The sequence below is a fragment of the Neolamprologus brichardi genome, chromosome 7, assembly GCF_056152115.1.
Source record: "Neolamprologus brichardi isolate AB-2024 chromosome 7, ASM5615211v1, whole genome shotgun sequence".
NCBI classification, from domain to species: Eukaryota; Metazoa; Chordata; class Actinopteri; order Cichliformes; family Cichlidae; genus Neolamprologus; species Neolamprologus brichardi.
Genome location: NC_142110.1, coordinates 55,725,190 through 55,745,111, shown reverse-complemented (window position 1 = coordinate 55,745,111; position 19,922 = coordinate 55,725,190).

Here is a 19,922-nt window from a genome sequence, read left to right as displayed (position 1 = left end):
GTGTTGACACACTGCTACAGATTCACAGAAACACATATGCTCTCCACCATTTCTCTCTCTCTCTCTCTCTCCCGCACACACACACACACACACACACACACACACACACACACACACACACACACACACACACACACACACACACACACACATAAAGATGTCTGTCTGGTCCCGTGCCATGTGTCTCAGCTGTGCCAGCATCACCACCCCCACCAGGCCTGGACCTCCCGTGTATGCCACCCCTTTCCACCTTCTTCTCCCTCCTTCTCCTCTGCTCCTCCCTGCCGGTAGCCTTTGTGGGCTAATTAGCGGTGAAATTGGTGAATTGCAGGCTCGGGCACACACACACACACACACACACACACACACACACACACACACACATATAGTCGGTGAATTGCAGGCTCAGGCACAGCAGTGCAGACACTTCAGCATAGCCAAGCGCCACTTCAGCCCCTGAAAAGCCTCTGAAATGGGGCATGCAACACAAAGACAGGAGTGGAGAGGAGAAGAAAGGAAATTGTGGAATGGAAGAAGAGAAAGAGTGTGAGCAGAGATGGGGAAATATGTTTGCTCTGGGTTTCTTCTCACAGTTGAACACACTGATAATTTAGAAAGACATTTAAATGAGTGTCTTTTTTCATATGTGGTCTGTTTGAGGGTTACCTGACACTCACCTGTGTATCATCAGTTCCTGCTAAGGAGTCAGCAAGAGCTTTTTTCTAAGATAAAGTGAGAGTGAGAGCTTCTAGTCTATAATGATTTCTGTGATGGACGACAGTCATTCCGTCATCCCTCCATCCCACCCACAGCCCATAAATTACCTCTCATATTAACAGGCTGTATTAAAACCATGCAACGTGTTAGGGCTCTCATTTAAAATTAATAAGTGGTAATTATGGAGGAAGGGAATCTGATAAAGAAATAGTAGAGGCTGAAAAAGGGCCCAAGCTAGAAAAAAAAAGACCAGAAATGAGAAGAATAAAGGTATGAAAGGACTGAAGGATTTCTGCTTCTTTGCAGGAATCTCCACAGCACTTTTCACATGTCAGGAAAATAATCAAGAAAACATGCAAATAAGTAATTTGAAGAAGAACAGCTTCAGTCCCACAGATGTTTTGATTGAACGCCAGATACCACAGTCACAGAGACAACATGGCTTCCCAGCTGAGCATGAAATAAGAAAAGTGAGTGGATGACAGGAGGACAGTTGCATTGTTGGATCTGCCTGATGCTTGCCACAGGCACAGAATGAATATGAGACAACAAATAAATTAACATGAAATTGCTGCACATTCTTCATCCCGCTCTGTCAGCTCACTGAATACTTTGAAGACAACCAGTGTAGAATTCTTCATGAAACTCTTTCTTTCACACTGTCCGCCAACTAGCTGGTTGTTGAAGGATCATTTTGTTTTATTACACCTCGATTCACCTGTCCGTGATAATAACACTGCACCTATTGAGACAATCACGCTGCTATACAGAAGTCAAATAATGCAGGGAAAAACAGGCAAGATATCGGACAGAATTTAAACCAGTACAGGTTGGCCTATTTTATTTGGAAGAGAAATCGTGTAAAAAAGAAAAAGGTCTCAAAATGTTTAGCTCTAAACATCTGTAAACTGTTTTAGTGACTCACTTTTACATTGACTTGCTTATTAATTGTAATATATATATTAGGGGTGCAACAATACACAAAATTCATGGTTCGGTTTTGATACTTTGGTGTCACGGTTCGATATTTTTTCGATACAAAAAAATGTTCATGCTTTTTTAATTTGTCATTTATTAAAATTATAAATATATATTTTAACTCAAGTGTATAGTTTTTAAATTTAATGTTGCTAAAACAACAAGGGGATAAAATAATAATTCTATCTGATCGAGAAATCACTCATCTTTGGAAAAGAGAGTTTATTACAGAGAAATGACTCTTTCCAAAATAAAAGCTATACTATACGCTTCTTCTGGGCTATATTCTCAGCAGCATATTAAACATAGCAGGTCCCCATAAGGAGAATCATGTGCTAACGGCTGTCTAAATCAGCGGTCCCCAACCCCCGGGCCTCGGACCGGTACCGGTCCGTGAGTCGTTTGGTACCGGGCCGCGAGAGTTGAGGCTCAGGTGTGAAATGTATAGTTTTCAGGATTTTTATCGGTTTTCAGCGTTATTTTGTTATCGCTTTTATCGTTAACTCGGTTTTCCTGGGTCTTTTCACGTGTGTTATGAATAAATCTTCTTTTTTACAGTACCGGTACTAGTTTTATTTTGTTGTATTTATCCGCGACACCTTAAAGGCCGGGCCGTGAAAATATTGTCGGTCATGAACCGGTCCGTGGCGCGAAAAAGGTTGGGGACCGCTGGTCTAAATGACTCAGGTAGTTTGTAGCATGCGTGCTTGTTGTTTTTGTCTGCTTCCACTTGTCTTTGCACTAGGATCATGCACTAGAATATGTGCAGTCATATTCATTGTGTTCCCACTAGTGCTGTCAGCGTTAATCTGAAATGACATTAACGCCACAACACGGCAAATCTCCGTTAACAAGCTACCGCGGATCGCCCCGTGCATGGGGCTGGACGGCGTCAACACGTTAACGAGCTAACTGCGCTAACGCAGTAGTTCCCACCCATGTAATTGAGCATTGCGTGGCATACTGTTTTACTTTGGTCCATGACGCGCTTACCTTCAGGGTCATACTTCACATGAAGTCCAAAATAGTTCTAAAGGCCAGATCTGAATGACGGTGGGGGAGGTTCAATTTGCCATGTTGCAATGAGCTTAGCTTCTGTCTTGCTAGCTTGCGCTGCGCTCAGTGTATCTGCGCTCGACAGTGCAGCCTAGGTGGAGTAGTCGAACGCAGATCCACTGAGCTCTCAACACAGACAGCATCGTCAGAAGAAAAGTTGATAAAATAAATTATATGTTATATATTATATGTTATATATTTATCTGTTATATATTTATTTGTTATATATTTATTTTCATGATTTGTTCAAATTTAAAGTGGTGCCTGTTCTTGTATTTTTAAACTTGCCTTGTTATCTGACTGCTCAGGTTAATTAGCAGTGTTGCTATGTTGCTCAGCGTTTAAGCAAGAGGTTTCTATCTTTGGAAATATGAGGCCTAAAGCTACTCTCTTGCTGGCAAAGGTTAAACAAAGACAGTGTCTCATGCTTCATATCAGTTTTTCATTCAACATTAGTAACCAGCGCCAGTATACAGCGAACTGATAGTTATGTAAGCTGTAGTAAATAGCACTTTTATTGTACTTTACTGTATTTTACTTGTACAGAAACAATAATATTGTTTAGCAGTCATCACTGATGCTATAGTTTAGCTGTAGTTCAGCTTTTTAAATGAAAACTAATTACTTTTTGAATATATTATTATTGCATCACAGCTTATAGGAGATAGCATTCTGATGATATCTGCACATAATGTGTTATATACCATGATCTATATATTTTTTATTGTTACTAGTGTGATTTTTGAAATGAAATGCTCTGTTTTCTACAACATCAAAGGTGTTCCTCAGTGTTGGCCCTGAAATGTACATGTTGTGGCACATGAGGGCAAATGAATTCCTCACATGTCAAGAACTAGACAGTGAATGAAAAAGGACACAAACTGCAGGCCCCAGATCCCAGTCTTGCGATTTGTGCCATTGATGCATCATCAGTTATATGTCAGCATGCTTTTTTTTTCTTTTACAGCAAGTATATTTTAAATAATTATCCAGAGAGTTACTCTGATAGTTTGTTTTACAAACCAATTATTTGACAATTTTTATGGTTTTATGGATTATTATTTCATTGTTTGTGAAAAGTAAATTAACTAATAAAATCAATGCATTTTAATTACCTTCTAATTTACTGTTTATTAACCTGGATATATAGTGTTACCTCTGCATTTTATTTAGATTAAAAAAATATACTTGTGAAAAAGTTTATGACTAATGTGATACATATTGGCTCCATACTGATTGGATAATTCACAGCTGGTCCTGGCCAGTTGTGACTAGTTCTGACAATTTCAGCATCAGTGTGTTTGGATTGTAAATAATAAAGCCAAAATTGGATGTTATTGGTCAGTTAAGGTGTAAATTCATTAGCTAAAGCATGAAATCCACATAAATATGGACATAAAACTGTACAAAACACAATGGAGTGCTTTTCATTGATATTTACTGTATAATAAGCACAGAAATCTTATTATTGGATCTTCCTGAGAGACTTTAAGCCATCAGCATCATTGCTTTCAACTATTAATACTCTGAATAAAAGGAGCAGAGCAGTGTTGTCTGCTGAACTGTCCTAGTCATCCTTCTTTGGCCCTTTATAGTCCCCAGGGACACATTAGCCTCTTAATGCTTTGTCATCACCATAGGTTAATGGACCTCACAGCAGTCTGTTAAAAACAATCCTGATCAATATGCCATGTGTGCAGAAAAGCATAAGATCCAAGAATAGACTTTTCTTTTTGTCTTTTTTTTCTAGCTTTCCTGAATAGTGTCTATTTTTCAATATTTGTGAGTACTAGGTAGAAAAAATCAAATCATGCACACCAGACTGAGAACTGCAGCTCAGTTCGTGACAGTGTATGAACCATGAAAAGGATATACTGTTAATTTAATATGCACAAGTGCAACCACACCTAGGGACAACTGTTTTTGAAGTCCCTTTCAAGGCTTTAATTGAACCTGTTGTGCTAATTTTCTGTCACATATCCTGTTACAGTGGTGGATGCTCATATTAAACACTGCTTAAGTTTCAAATAAAGAGATCAGCGTATAGAAGTGATCTTGGTGAGCCAAACATTCAGGCTTCAGGCTGCTCTAAATGCTCCTTTTCAGACAAGTTTTAGTAGTCTTGACAAACAGAGAGGATTTCACTAATATGGTCATCTCGAGCACAGCTCGGACTGTGAGCACAAAACCCCTTCCTAACTGCTGTTTAAACAGGATGTTGATTTAAAACAAGGGTGGCCTTGAAGGGAAAAGAGCTTAAATAGCTTTTTTCAGACATAGAGTGCAATGTGGGTTTGCATTGAAGCCTAGTATAAGATAAATAATAAATAAGGATTATGTTGAACTCTGAATCATACAAAGCTATTCTAGTAGAATCTTAGAAAAATAAATGTCAAACTGAGGAGTAGAACGGGTCATCTTAAAGCTTAGCCCAGAGAAAAATTATGCCTATAAAGGAAACACAGGTGGGATTTTCTAATGGTCCAAATCAGTGTAACGTACTTCACTGCCATCATTGCTCAGCTTTCCTTTGAATGGTTTATCAGATTGTGGAGGGAGACATGCTATCTGTAGGCTAGCATTTGGGTTCTAGTTAGCACTTCTGTAAAGTCATTCTCATCAAGCAAAGCAAGGTTAGAGGGGGACAATCAACACAGTCCAAACAGTAAGTAAACAGGCTAACACTTGTTCGAACCAGACACACGGAAAACTGCTTGTACACACACGCAGGCTCACACACACACGCGCACAATTCCAAGCCTCTTTACATCATTATTTCTTTCTCCCTCTCCCTCTCCAGCAGAGTTAGTCCCTGGTCTGGCTCAGAGTGTCTGGCACCTTTTGCCCCAATCGTGCTCCAAGTGGGGGAGTAGCTGAGGGGGGTAACAGGAACGAAATAAAGGAAGGAGAGGAAGGAGTGAGGATGCAGGAAGACAAGGTATTAACACCCTTTTCAACACCAGAGCCCCCTCGCACAAACCGAGCAGAGGGAACAGTCTAATTGCAAGGTGTGTGTGTCTATGTGCACGTGCATAGATTCATGTACATAATAGTGAGTGCCCATCAAGGTTTTCTCACTAGCTCTGAATATTTCTTTGACTGCAAGAAAACAGCTTTAATGCAAGGCCTTCTCTTTATATTTAACAACGTCTGTGACACTTCTCATCTTTAATACTTTCGGATTAATGCTGTCTTCTGTTTTTCTTTTTTTGGTCATCTTTCTAAAATAAGTTTGTTCTGACATTTTCTTCTTTGTCTACCTTGCCCTTCCTTTTCTTTGTCTCTCTTTCATTCTCTTCTTTTGTGTGTGCTGGTGTGCTGCTCATTCCCCTCAATCCAGAAAATTCAGACAGTCTCTTTATTTCTCATTAGTGCATTTTGACAGTTAATGAGTGGACTGGTGCGTTTTCATGTGAGCTCCACCTGAGTCTGCATAGTGAGTGAGAAAGTGAAGGAGGGAGATAGTGGATGGGGGTGAAATTCATGTTGATAAATCATGTGGTCAGTAGCACAGGCCTATGTTTATCTCCTGCTGTCAGTGGAGTATGCAGTCTGAGATACTGCTCACACACTACAACACGCACACACACACACACACACGCACACACACACACACACACACACACACACACACACACACACACACACACACACACACACACACCAACATAAACGACAGAGGATTGTCGCTACTTGCGATTTCTTGCTTTTCCTCTTCCTTGCACCCCCTCCCTCACACCTCTTTGCTCCTCCATGGGGGGATGAGGATGCCAGATACAGAGCAAATTGCCCGTTTACATTGCTCTGTCCACCCCAGAATCCCATCAGTTAGCTGTTTGTGCTGATTGCAGGCTGACTAATAGACTTTAAACCAGTCTCTCCTACTCTCACTGTTTTATGTTTAACCTGCTCTCTCTGTAGTTAGGAATATTTCCAGTTAAATGCCATTCCTTCTGTGCACAAATAAGCAAAACTTGCACACTATTTTGGTCTTAGCTTCAAAGTTTTGCCCTTGTGTAAATTTGTTGAAGTCTGCACATATCAAGTCACTGTTTTAAAATGCATTACATGCTATGCTACAACAATGCACCTTTACACACCTTTTATGATAATTTATAAGGCTGTAATTCAAAAATGGATGAAAACATTATGATAGCTGCTGGCCATCAGGTGTTTTTCAGGATTTACTGACTGTTATTCTGTTATATTAAATAATGGTGAACACAAACAAACTGTTTGTTGTTTAAAAAAGTGTCAGACTATCTCAGTAAGGCTCTAAAAGTGTTTAAAGGGAAAGCAAAGCAAATGCAGAGCTGAGACGATTCCTGATATAAGCTTTAGGTGGACATACTGTCACATAATCTCTCAAGGAAATCTCATTAGATGAACCCTATAAATTACATAATTGTAGAGTGAAAGGTTTTCATTTAATTTTAAGTTGAAATGTGTAAACTCTAATTTCAAAAAAGTTGACTGGCTTTTTTGTGAATTATGATTTCATATTGGCATACACTCTACTTTTATATTCTCGCTGAGAAAGTTGTAACTGCAAAAAGACCCAGCCATGTGTGAGTCTCTGAAAATAAGCTTTATTTTTCAGTGTCATTTTCATAATTGTCAAGCAAAGTTTTTTCCAAACTTTTTTTTTCAACTATGTTTACTTGATTTATGAAGGTAATCACACAATGATAGAACAAAAAAAGAAAGGTATTTTAGGGTCTTTGCTGAGAATACTGCCTCACATAGCTGATGCAGTTGTACAATCCAAAAAGAGTTTTTACAAAGATGCAGTTACAAAATGAAGATGGAAACAGTTCATTATTTGTTCATTAAGATGGACACTTAAAGCTGCTCTCATCAATATTTTTTCTTTCTTTGACTAAGTAACTAATAAGTGGATGTGTTCATTGTGTTGTGTTGTGTTCAAAGTATTGAACCCTAATTATAGACTAAAGCAAAATTGAGAAGCTGATGAAAGCTGCATTCAAAGATACATATCTGCCAACATGCTAACTTAATAAAATACTAGAATTTAACATAAACTTAAAGTCTGTTAGTACAGTTAACCAGAGAGCAATTTATACTATCTGTAAGAAATCACACTAACACTACAAACATAGCTGAGAAGTCCAGTGTCTCCAGTTTCAAGGTGAAGTGGACAGTAATGGCACTACCACTGGTACCTACCTGGTACAGGTAACTAGCTGTAACTCACAGTGGCCAAGCCCTTTATCTATAACTGTTATATTTGCTGCAAAGTTAGTTATATATGTTAACATAGTAGTTGATGGAGGTTGTTTGACTGTGGGAGCCTCAATTGGCCATTTCAGTCATTTGCAAAGTTATCTCCAAAAGTTGATTCTGTTCATCTGGACGTAGCGTTTTGTGGGAGAAACGTTTCGTCACTCATCCAAGTGACTTCTTCAGTCTCAGCTGACTGCAGGTTTCCCCAATCTTATAAACAGTACATTGCATAATGACTGAAACCAGCCCAGTGAAGGAAGAATGGTCTGTGAGGTCAGTTCCTGAATCTTAATTATGCAAATTCTCATGACCGTTGATCAACAACCACTGACCAAAACCCACTGATGAATGGCCATGAGTACCATTCACAGAGAGTTGGGGAATGGCTGCAATCACAGCATTGTAAGATGGCAAAAGATGTACCCTTAGGCCCCCTTCTTGATTCAAAAATGGTCTTTCCCTTTTCACGTAAATGGCCTCCTTGACTCCGTGCTCAAACCAGAGTTCCTCCCTGTCCAGGATGTTACATCCTCATCATTGAAAGAGTATCCACTGGCCTGTAGGTGTGAATAGACTGCAGAGTCCTGGCCTGACGAGGTAGCTCTTCTGTGCTGTGCCATCCGCTTCGCCAGAGATTGTTTGGTTTCCCCGATGTATAAATCCTGGCAAACCTCAAAACATGCTGCACCAAAAATTGGTCCACCCCAAGTATCGGGTCCCCCGACACAAACAGAGTAACCTAGTGTACGCTGTTAAGTGCCAGGAGGATCGATACATTGGGGAAACCAAACAACCTCTGGCGAAGCGGATGGCACAGCACAGAAGAGCTACCTCGTCAGGCCAGGACTCTGCAGTCTATTCACACCTACAGGCCAGTGGATACTCTTTCAATGATGAGGATGTACACATCCTGGACAGGGAGGAACGCTGGTTTGAGCATGGAGTCAAGGAGGCCATTTACGTGAAAAGGGAAAGACCATTTCTGAATCGAAGAGGGGGCCTAAGGGTACACCTGTCGCCATCTTACAATGCTGTGATTGCAGCCATTCTCCAACTCTCCGTGAATGGTACTCATGGCCATTGATCAGTGGGCTTTGATCAGTGGGTTTTGGTCAGTGGTTGTTGGTCAACGGTCATGAGAATTTGCATAATTAAGACTAAGGAACTGACCTTCCAGCCCATTGCTCCTTCAGTGGGCTGGTTTCAGTCATTATGCAATGTGCTGTTTATAAGGCTGGAGAAACCTGCAGTCAGCTGAGACTGAAGAAGTCACTTTGATGAGTGACGAAATGTTTCTCCCACTGAAAACGCTATGTCCAGATGAACAGACTTTCCTGGATTTCCTTACCTGGATGATTGAGCATGCATCAAGACATTTGAATAACTGTAGTTTTGTTGACACTTTTTATTTACTTTTTAAAGTAATTATTTATTTAATTGTTTATGTATTAGCTCAAGAAATGGTCTGCTTCATTATAACATGAAACAACACTTTGTGACACATTAAAGTACCACAAAGTATAAAAACAATTGGTTTTGACCAACTTCACAAATAAAATGCTATTTATAATGTAGTCATGACAGTGCTTTTGTCCCTTAAAAATATACATTAAATGTTTTCACCAAATAATATGGAAAAATGCAGCTATAGGCTGTTACTGGCATCTGTATTTAAGTAATTATTTAATATTTCCTTCACCAGTGATCAATATGGTACGAAATTCACATAGCCTTCACTTACCCTCTCATGCTTGTGCCATGTTAATCCATTGTTATACCTTTTCTATACACCAGTGTGTCATAGAGACACGTTTCATCGTGTGCTCATTGTTCGCATACTGGGCATTTACATATGTGTGCGTCATGACACATGCTGTGAAGTGTGTGCTCTCACACTCATGTTTGACAGTTGGGAGTGTCACCGTGACATCCTGGCCTCTGTGAAAAGACATGAGCCACAGTCTATGCAGATGAATGCATGCGTGTGTGTGTGTCTGCAACAGGCCGGTGGGAAGAGAGACAGATTGCGTTTTAACAGCCATCGCTGTCATCTCCAACAGCTGTCTTCTTCCCATTCTCTATTCAGAGGGCCTGTGTTTGCATTGTCTCCCTCATGACTCCCTACAGACACTTTCTGAAGAGAGAGAGAGCGAGAGGGAGAAAGAATGAGAGAGGGAAAAAGAAAGATAAGCCACTAGACCATCCATCCCTCCATCCATCCATCCATCCCTCCATCCATCCATCCATCCATCCATCCATCCATCCATCCATCCATCTCTTATGCTTAGCCAGCTAAGGTTGTGGCTGTCTTAGGGCAAAATGTGTGTTACACTCGGGACAAGTTGCCAGTCTGCCACTGGACAGTAAAAATTAAAACAGAGAAAAATTCAAATACAGACAGAAAAAGCAATATAAGAATCAAAGTTAAGAGATTAATGTTATGACAGAGGCAACGTTAGATTTTTCTGCTATCCCTCTCAATTTCTTCATTCTCTTCCATCTGCTCTAAATGTTCTATATCTTCAGTTTTGTGTTTCTCCATTAAATTGCATCTCCACATCCCACCACCCTTTACCCCAGCCTCCTGTCTTGTATCTCTCCTCCAGCTCTGCTTCTTTCGCCTACCTCTACACCCGCTCATTGCCTCCCCCTCCACCCTGCTGCTGCTGCCGCTGCCCTGTCTCTCTCCCATGTTGTCTCTTATCAGGTAGAGACGAGATAAGGCCGCTATCTTGCCGTGCCAGGGCTTTGACATGATGCTTTAATGCATAATAAGTTCACTCATCTTTTAATCAATGCAGCCAAATGATAAATTTCTGAAGGGTTAACAGTCAGTCATTGGCAGATTTGGAGAGAAAAAACATAGAGATAAAGTCTGCCTCCAAATCAGACAGGAGGGTGTTGGATTTTGCACAGACAAGTATGCAAATCAGATGTACATATGTACAGTCACTGTCAAATTCATAGCAGACCCCAGGAGCATTGTATCTTTCTCAGTATTTTCTGGAAGAATTGGCTATGATATTTCTATAAGTCCACATTGCCTGAAATCTCCCACCATGTTGCTGTTGTTGTAATTGTGTAAGATCACAATGCGTTCTATTTCTATTTAATCTTTTCCAACCCATTCCAAGATAAATATCTTGGATGCATAATCAACCTGTTCAGCAATAGCATAATTAGTTCTAATTTTTGGGACTTTAGTGGTACTTAGAGGGATATCATATCAAACACAGATACGGTCACATTTAAACCTCATTGTGACAGTCTCCAGTTTTCTTTCAGTTTTGGCAGCCACACTGTAAAAGAAAAACTGGTAATATTCCAGATGATTGGATGCCAGAAAAATACTGGATCATCCAGGGTGGAACATCCATATTTTCTGTTGCAAGAATATTTGCTGTGTCTTCAAGAGTGTGGTAAAGATACCAGGAGAAAGGCTGTTACAAGGGAGAATTAGGTAGGGCTTTAGAAGAGCATCAACCCAGCTGCAGGATTAGTATCTACTTCTTTGTGCAAGGAGGAACAGAACAAACACCACCACAAAATGACCTCATGAGCATGTTTCTGACCAACTGTCACAAAACAGTCATAGCCCAGTCTCGTGCCAATCAATTGTTATTCCTCAGGAATTTCCAGAGCTGTCCCCAGAAATTACTCAGGGAACTCGGAATCAGGTTAAACTGAAAACTATGCATTAATTAGGATGTATTATTTTCAGCAGTCCATGATACTGAAGCAAATGTTCACAGAGAAAAAAATAAACACCAAAAACCTAAACTTCTTTAGTGAACACATGAGGCAAAGCTAACAGAAAGATCTTAAAAAAAATGTACAAAGGAAAATTTTTATAAATACACCCAAGAGAATTAGGGGAAGTGGACACAGCTAGGGAACAAGGGCTGGCTGAAACTAATCAAGACAACGATAAAAAGGAAAGCAAAATTAAATGAAATACACAGGAGACAAAAGACAGTCAAAATAAAATGGAAAGTGAGAAGCAATAACTAAAATAAGGACACAAAGAAAAAACAGCTTTACAGCTTTCAATAGGAAGAGGGCCATGTGACACATCAAACTTATTGGTAATGTCACAACAATTACCACAAACAATGGTGTGCTTGGTTTCAGTGTAACTTTATTCTTTCATGAGTTATTTACAAGTTTCTCTTTGTTCACAGCCATTGACATGTTGAAGAGGTTAACACGTGAGGAGCGGATCGGAATTGTGTTGATATCTGGTGAACGCAGTAACCGGGTCATTGCAGCAGATTTCAATGCAAGACACCCTACGAGACCACCCATTTCCCATGCTACAGTTAGCAAACTGCTTGCTAAGTTTTGTGAAACTGGTTCAGTGTTGGATTTGCCAAAATGTGGACGCAAGAAAACTGTCACTAATGAAGAAACATCAGTGGCTGTCCTAGCTTCATTCAGCAAGAGCCCACAGCGTTGCACTCGTCGCATGTCACTGGAGAGTGGCATCAGTCAAACATCCCTTCGGCGGATATTAGCTACTCACAAATGGCACCCTTACAAACTCCAGCTACTGCAGCATCTCAACGAGGATGACCCAGATTGGCACACAGAATTTGCAGAATGTGCAAAACAAAAATTGGAACAGGACCCTCAGTTCACGCAGAAGTCTTTGTTCAGTGATGAGGCAAACTTTTATGTGAATGGTGAAGTTAGCAAACAAAACCACCGCTATTGGTCTGACACTAACCCACATTGGATGGATCCCTCCAAGACTGTTGAAACAACAAAAGTGATGGTTTGGTGTGGTATATGGGGTACAACGATAGTGGGTCCATTCTTCATCAATGGAAACCTCAAGGCCACTGGATATTTGAAATTGCTACATGATGATGTGTTTCCCTCTTTATGCACTGAAGCTGGCATGTTCCCTGAGTTTTTCCAGCAAGATGCTGTACCACCACATTATGGGTGCCAGGTCCGAGCATTCCTAGATGAACAGTTTCCTGGAAAGTGGATTGGTCATTGTGGGCCAGTTGAATGGCCCCCAAGATGTCCCGATCTGACCCCCTTAGACTTTTATCTTTGGGGTTATCTGAAGGCAATTGTCTATGGTGTGAAGATACGAGATGTGCAGCACCTGAAACTACAGATACTGGATGCCTGTGCTGGCATTTCTCCTGCGGTGTTGCTATCAGTGTGTGAAGAGTGGGATAAGAGGGTTGCATTGACAATCCAACACAATGGGCAGCACATTGAACACATTTTATAAGTGGTCAGAAACTTGTAAATAACTCATGAAAGAATAAAGTTACGTTGAAACCAAGCACACCATTGTTTTTCTTGTGACATTACCAATAAGTTTGATGTGTCACATGGCCCTCTTCCTATTGAAAAAACAAAAGTTTTCATCCAAGATGGCTGACTTCTAAATGGCCACCATGGTCACCACCCATCTTGAGGAGTTTGTCCCCTCACATATACTAATGTGCCACAAACAGGACTTTAATATCACCAATAAAATACATATTTTACATGTTAATTTATAGTATGTTAGTGTCATTTTATTGATTTTTGATGTGCTTAAACAAAACAGGAAAATGTAATAAAAAAACTAATAAAAAACAATTAGGTCAAAGTACCTAAATTCCGTATTTTTTAACAGTGTAGGTTAGCTAGCTGCAGCCATAGATTGTGAATGTAACATTCATATCTGCTATTAATATCTCAACCTTTACACTTAAAATGTGTTTATTTTTATTACATATTTATTCTCTCATCTAAATATAGTCATTTCCAAGTCATTTAATCTCCAAAGACACAAAACAAACAAAAAATAACAATTACTAACTAATAACTAACACTAAACTTTGTAAGCCGAAGGGTGGTGTCATTGTGGTTGCATCCATCTTATATATATATCTATAAGCTTATGGTTCAGTGCTCTGGCACAATCCAAGACAGTGAACTTTGACATGGGAGACCTTCATTTAAAGGCTTGAATGTTTCCACAAATCTCTCTTTGGCTCTCTTTTCGAAAATGAAGAAATATTAACTGTGCCGTCCTTTTCTCAAACAAAAACATTTTTTGCTAACACTGCTATTTTAGAAGTAGAGAAGCCGCCCTCACTAAACCCTGCCTTTCTGTCCTCATGTTCTTAAGTCATCCATTCAAACTTGCTAAACCCCTCCTATTCCTCTTTCTTCTCTTTCTGTCTTGATGGTTAGTTCATGGGTCACCCAGGTGACAGGGCCTGAGCTGGGAGATAAGAAGTGGTCAAAATGACATTACTACAGCCGGCACTCTGAGAGGTGACACTAGGGCAGTGGATGGATGGTGAGAGGGGGTGGAACTGGGATGGTTTGGCCAGTGGAGGTGGGGGCTAATCTGCCATCATTTCAAGTAATAACACATTAGTGATAATCATCGCTACACACAGAGAAAGAAGGACATACACGCACACAAATGGAAGGTGCACACAAAGACAGAGCCACGATAACAAATAGAAATACAGAAAGACTGTTTCTTATTCACTCTCTGTCTCTCACTGTAAATCACAGCTCTCTGTACTTCACCCCTGCTGGTGCCCCTCCCTCCAGTCCTACGTGGATATCAGGCTGGTGCAGAAGGGCTCAGCCCAGCTGATAGCAGGTCCTCTGGGGGTTGGGGGCGGAGTACTGAGGGGTGAGACATGGGTGGGTGGAGGTGGCGAGCAGTGGCGGTTAGCGTTTGTGTGTGCGTGTGTGTGGAGGGGTATGGGAGCAGCAGCTCAGGGACTTTGAAGCTTACCCTGCTCCCTGCGATATGGAGGTCAGGGGTTAGGCAGGGCAGGATGGCTCGAGGAACAAATTTGTGTATGTGTGCTTGTGTAGGTGCTTGTGTTTGCTTGACTTTTTGTTGAAATCATTCCTGTGAGCCAAGATAATCAGAATTTCTGAGACTCTTAATATGTGTGTTCTGACTGACACCCTGCAAGTTCCACATGTTTATAGCTTTTGCCAGTACCCAGCAGTCAGCCAGGCAGATGAGTGTGTGTGCAGGTGTAACAACTCATGAAGAGAAATTGCCCTCTTTTCTTTTTCTTTTTCAGAGTGATTGAGAAAATATAATCAATTTAGGAGACACTTCATCGTGAGGCAAAATGGCAATTTGACCCCCGCAGAGCACAGGTCTGATGAGAGAGCGAGGGCTGTATTGTCACAGGTGCAGAAATGCTACGGAACCACATGTTAGCATTAAAAAGAGAGAAAGCAATTTCCTTTGTTTTGTGTCTGCTTGGATTTACTTCTCGCTTGGATTAGATGACACATGGTCAGAAGTTTGCCAGAAATTAATGAAGAAATTTGTCTGGGTATGAAAGAGTCTAAAAAAATAATTACTTAAATACTTAGTTTATTCATGTTACTAAGTCATGTTTTCTGTGTATTACCTTTTAAACAAGTCCTCCAAATTAAATGCCAAAAAACATGTGCTACACATATAAGTGTGTTCTCAGCTTCCTCCCAGATTGTAGAACAACATCCATTCTCAGTGCCTTCCAATGCATCTAAAAATCACAGTTCCAGAAGAATAACAGTCAAAGAACTTGAATCAGAAAGAAAAAAACATTTGCCTAGTTAAGATGGTGAAAAATGGTGAATATAATTATTAGACATTGTCAGCCTGTTATATCAAAACCCATCATTTTGTTGACCCAACTATCTCTCTAACCAAACCTTCAAAATAAAGCAACACTATTTACGCCTTTACTGCTGATGGACAAATCTTAAGGGCAATATAGCTGCTAGAGTTATTTATCACTTATTATGTCAACCATAGACTGTATATAAAGGATGGATGTAGCCACTGCACTGACACCCACTCGGATTTGTGTAATCTCTGAAGATGAAGTGACAATATTTGGATAGGAGTGGAGTGGGTGGAGTGCTGAGTTATCTGTATATGCTAGCAGTTTTGTTGACCAATACAATTTCACTCACAGAAACTACACGGCAAGCTTCCAGATAGGCTAGGGATGAGAATTGAAAACGGTCCCAGGAGTTCAGTTCATTGGAATGGTTAGTCTGCTTGCCTACTGATTCCTCTTATCGGTTCCACTTGCACATGTGCTACAATCAGCTGATTTCAGTTTGTGTGCAGGAGGAGGAAAGTAGCAGTGCAGTATGGACATAGGCATTCATTTTTATTCCACAACAGAACAATTGTGCGATGGTAAAGTGTTAATTGCATGCAGAACAGAACAGTGGGATTATTCCAAAAACTGTGGTTCGTTGCAAGAAAATGTACAGACACCATGCTCATGCTAAACTAGCCAAGAACCCAGAGGGATGTTAGCTGAGTGAATGCCGACCCTAGCCCACCAGCCAGACCTTGAACTTCAACAGGTAACAACCTAATGAGCAGTCAGACTGCAGTGTCTGTTTCTACCTCTTCATGTTTGTACAGTAGAATCACTGGTGATATCTATGTGATACTTGTGTTCATACCTAAATACTAAGAGAAAGATCATAAGGTGTTCTCATTAGAAAAGGGATTTGATGTGTGGGACTGTAGTCTATAGGTTTATATTGATAAATGGTAATTATGAGACAATTCATTTCAGGTCATTCATTCTGGATTAGTTTAAAGAAAGGTATTCTGTGTAATATCTGTAATACATTACTTTTATTGAGTAACGAACCAAACACTGCTCACAACAAAGTGGGGAAATACCGCCAACATGCACAAGATGTTTGACCACACTGCATACAATTAATATGCATGAATGTAATGTCTTTGATATGGTGCTTAGTGATGATGGCGACTCATTGAAAATCAAATCGATAAGTGATATCAATTATGGCATTGAAATTGCTAAATTATTATCAATTTCCATCCCTAAGATAGGCTGTATGTAGAATTTAGCCACTCAGTTATCCATAGTGTTTATTTGATAACTAGATTAAAAATGTTTTGAAAGGCACAAACACAAATATGGTTGAAAGGCCCCATTCAGTGACTCAAATAAGCAGAGATGATCCTGCTAAAGCTGCTATACTGTCTATCTATCAGTCAGAAGTAGCTTGAAGCTCTGAAGGTTTGGGTGAGTTAGAAAAACCAAATCACCTGAAAAATTAATTGTTATGAACTGGAAAAGACCAAAATAATTTTTGTAAAAGCCTATAAATATTTATTTTTTTCTGTTATAGATTTGAGGATTTTGACATACAAGTATGGGGATTGATTCATTTTGAAGTAGCAGTTGTGTCCTTGGATATATTATACATTTTTGCAGGTGGCAACAAATCTCCAAAATGACCCATACCAATAATGACGTTGTGATTATGTTGATATATGGTGTCCCATTTCTCTGTGTCATAGAGCTCAGTTGTTACCAGTTGTTATCACTCTGATCAGTAAGCCACTCTGCTGCATTTAGTAGCATGTTGTTGCATTATTATAACTGCTGGCATGTAACATTTGCACCGGAGCTAAATAAGTTGCAGAATCAGTCAATATGGACATAAATCCCAGTCACATTGAACTGGTAAATACTCACAACAGAGCACAAACTACGCATTAATCGGTAGTGGAAAATGTTCCCCAACAAATTCTATAATTCATCCTTGCTTTTCAGTATATGTTAAAAATTACAGTCCTTAGCTTTGGAAATTTACTTTCCGAAATTAAATCATATATCAGTGAGCTGTTTTTCATTTTATGTCTTCAGTAGGAACCAATTGCCTTATAGCTTAAGGCCAGCACTGGGAAGTTATTTTAAAAGGACTAATACATTGTTGATTTTAGTCTAGTCGTGGGATTTTTTTGACTGTGAAAAAAATATGGAATAACACCAACATGTTTTTTTTCCTTTTCTTTTTTCCCCTCGATTTTTCCTTTATTGCTTCTCCTCGTGCCTGTCTCTACATTGTCATCTGACTTCTACCTTCCATCCTCATTCTCTCATGCCTCACAGCCTCTCTAATATACCTTTACTATGCTTCTTCTTGCTGCCATAGTTTTTCTAACCTGTCCCCCTTCTCTCGTTCTCTCTCTCTTTCTCCCTCCCTCCCCCTCTCTCTCTTTCTCTCTCGCCATTTCAGCTCCTGCATTCTTATCTCTATGTTGCCGTCCTCAGTAATTATTATTATGTGCTGCAGAGATAATTCGAAAGCTGTGAGGAGAGAGAGGAGAGAAAAAAAAGGGATGAAAGAAACAGTGGCTGTTGCTTCCTGGGCTGTGCTTCTCTTATCTGACCTTGGGCAGAGCCACTTATTGTTAGGCAAATCTCATGTGCAGAAAAATGGAGTGAACGGCTGTGAGAGCGAGAGAGGTGGTGGTGGTGGTGGTAGGGTAGTCGGGAGGGGATAGAGAGGGAAAGGGGAGGGAGGGACTGAGGAGGAGATGGATGGAGGTGGAAGGAGAGACGTCAGAAAGCAGCGGGTAGAAGGAGTGTTTTATGGAGTGATAGGGAAAGAACTGAGCGGCAGAAGAGAGGAATCCGGTGTTAAAAAATTTCCCAGAGAGGTAAAAGCGGGCAGATGTGTGCGCGGTTCAGGGGAAGGGGACAAAAAAGGGAGGGAGCAAAAGAAAAATGTGTGTATTTGAGGCAGGATGTAATGACGATGAATGTTGCAGAAAAGTAGAAAATGAGAAAAAAATATTATTTTTATGGAAAGGGAGAGAAAAATAGTTTAATATGTAGTGTCCCGTTTTCATTGCCTAGTGAAGTACTGTAGACACTTTAGGCTTGTTCAAATAAATCCCCTTCCCCCGCTGGAGAGGAGTCATAAAATCAATTCACTATTTGTTTGGGAAGAGAGCATTCTCAAATTTGTCTATACTAAATTGTACTTCTTGTGGACGTGACGCACAATGTCTGCCTCTATTGACTGCTACCTATTGACTATATTTCACGTTATCTCCTAGTGACCTCTTCTTAGTGAATACATATTATATTTGCATAATGTACAGCTAATGTTTTTTTTGTTATACATAGGAAACTTTCCAGTTTTTTTTATAAAGGGTGCTCACTTTTGTTGCATCTTAACAGTTATTTCCAGGCTGCAAGGTGATTTAGAAGGCTTGAAGCTGTGCAGTGGGCACGTACACATGCGAAGGGGAACCATAAATTCCCATCAGTGGCATCTTAGGCCCATGAGGGGCTGATGTGTGGCCTTTTCTGCCTGCTGCAGCTCGGCTTCCTTTAATTACAACCCATTCTGCAGGAACAACAGGCTGTCCTTCCACCAGATTTAAAATGACCTACTCCTAGTAATTAATCGGCCTTCATGTCCTTCGCTAAGTGTAAAGTGTGTGCGTGTGTGGGTTGGTGTGAATATGTCATTTTCTATTCAGATTCACAAATATGAAAGGAAATCAGCAGAAATATAAGATACATGTTAACAACTTGGATGGTCAGTTTAAAGTTTTGAAACAGTTCACTGTGTAATGTATAAAGAGGTGAATTAAGTACCCTGTCTTATTATCCCTTTTGAAATAATAGCCATAACCACTTGCTTTGCTTTTTGGTTATCTTTGTTATCCTGGATTTCAACTGTGATGTATTATTTTTAGTTTTCTTTCATTTTTTAACCTTAATACTATTTGACACCTCTTTTAAATTTTTTATAAGACTTTCCAATGATAAAATCAATTTCACATTTAAATGTTTGTGTTATGTAACAGGAAATATTTGCTTGACAAATGTTGCTTACTTCTTGTGGAAGTGAGGCATTATGAGGCATCAAAATCATGCATGAAAATGAATCTGGAAATGTCAAAAACTGATGTTCCTCTAATCGCCATTAGAGGTTGGCTCCAGGAACGAGGCAATCCACACAGACTTCCATGTTAAATGCTAAAAAACCTGATTACAGTGTTGTATGAAAAATGTGTTTGGCCTCCATAGTTAAATTGTATCTTCATGAAAACTGTACACAGGAAGTTTATTTCTATGCAACACACCCTT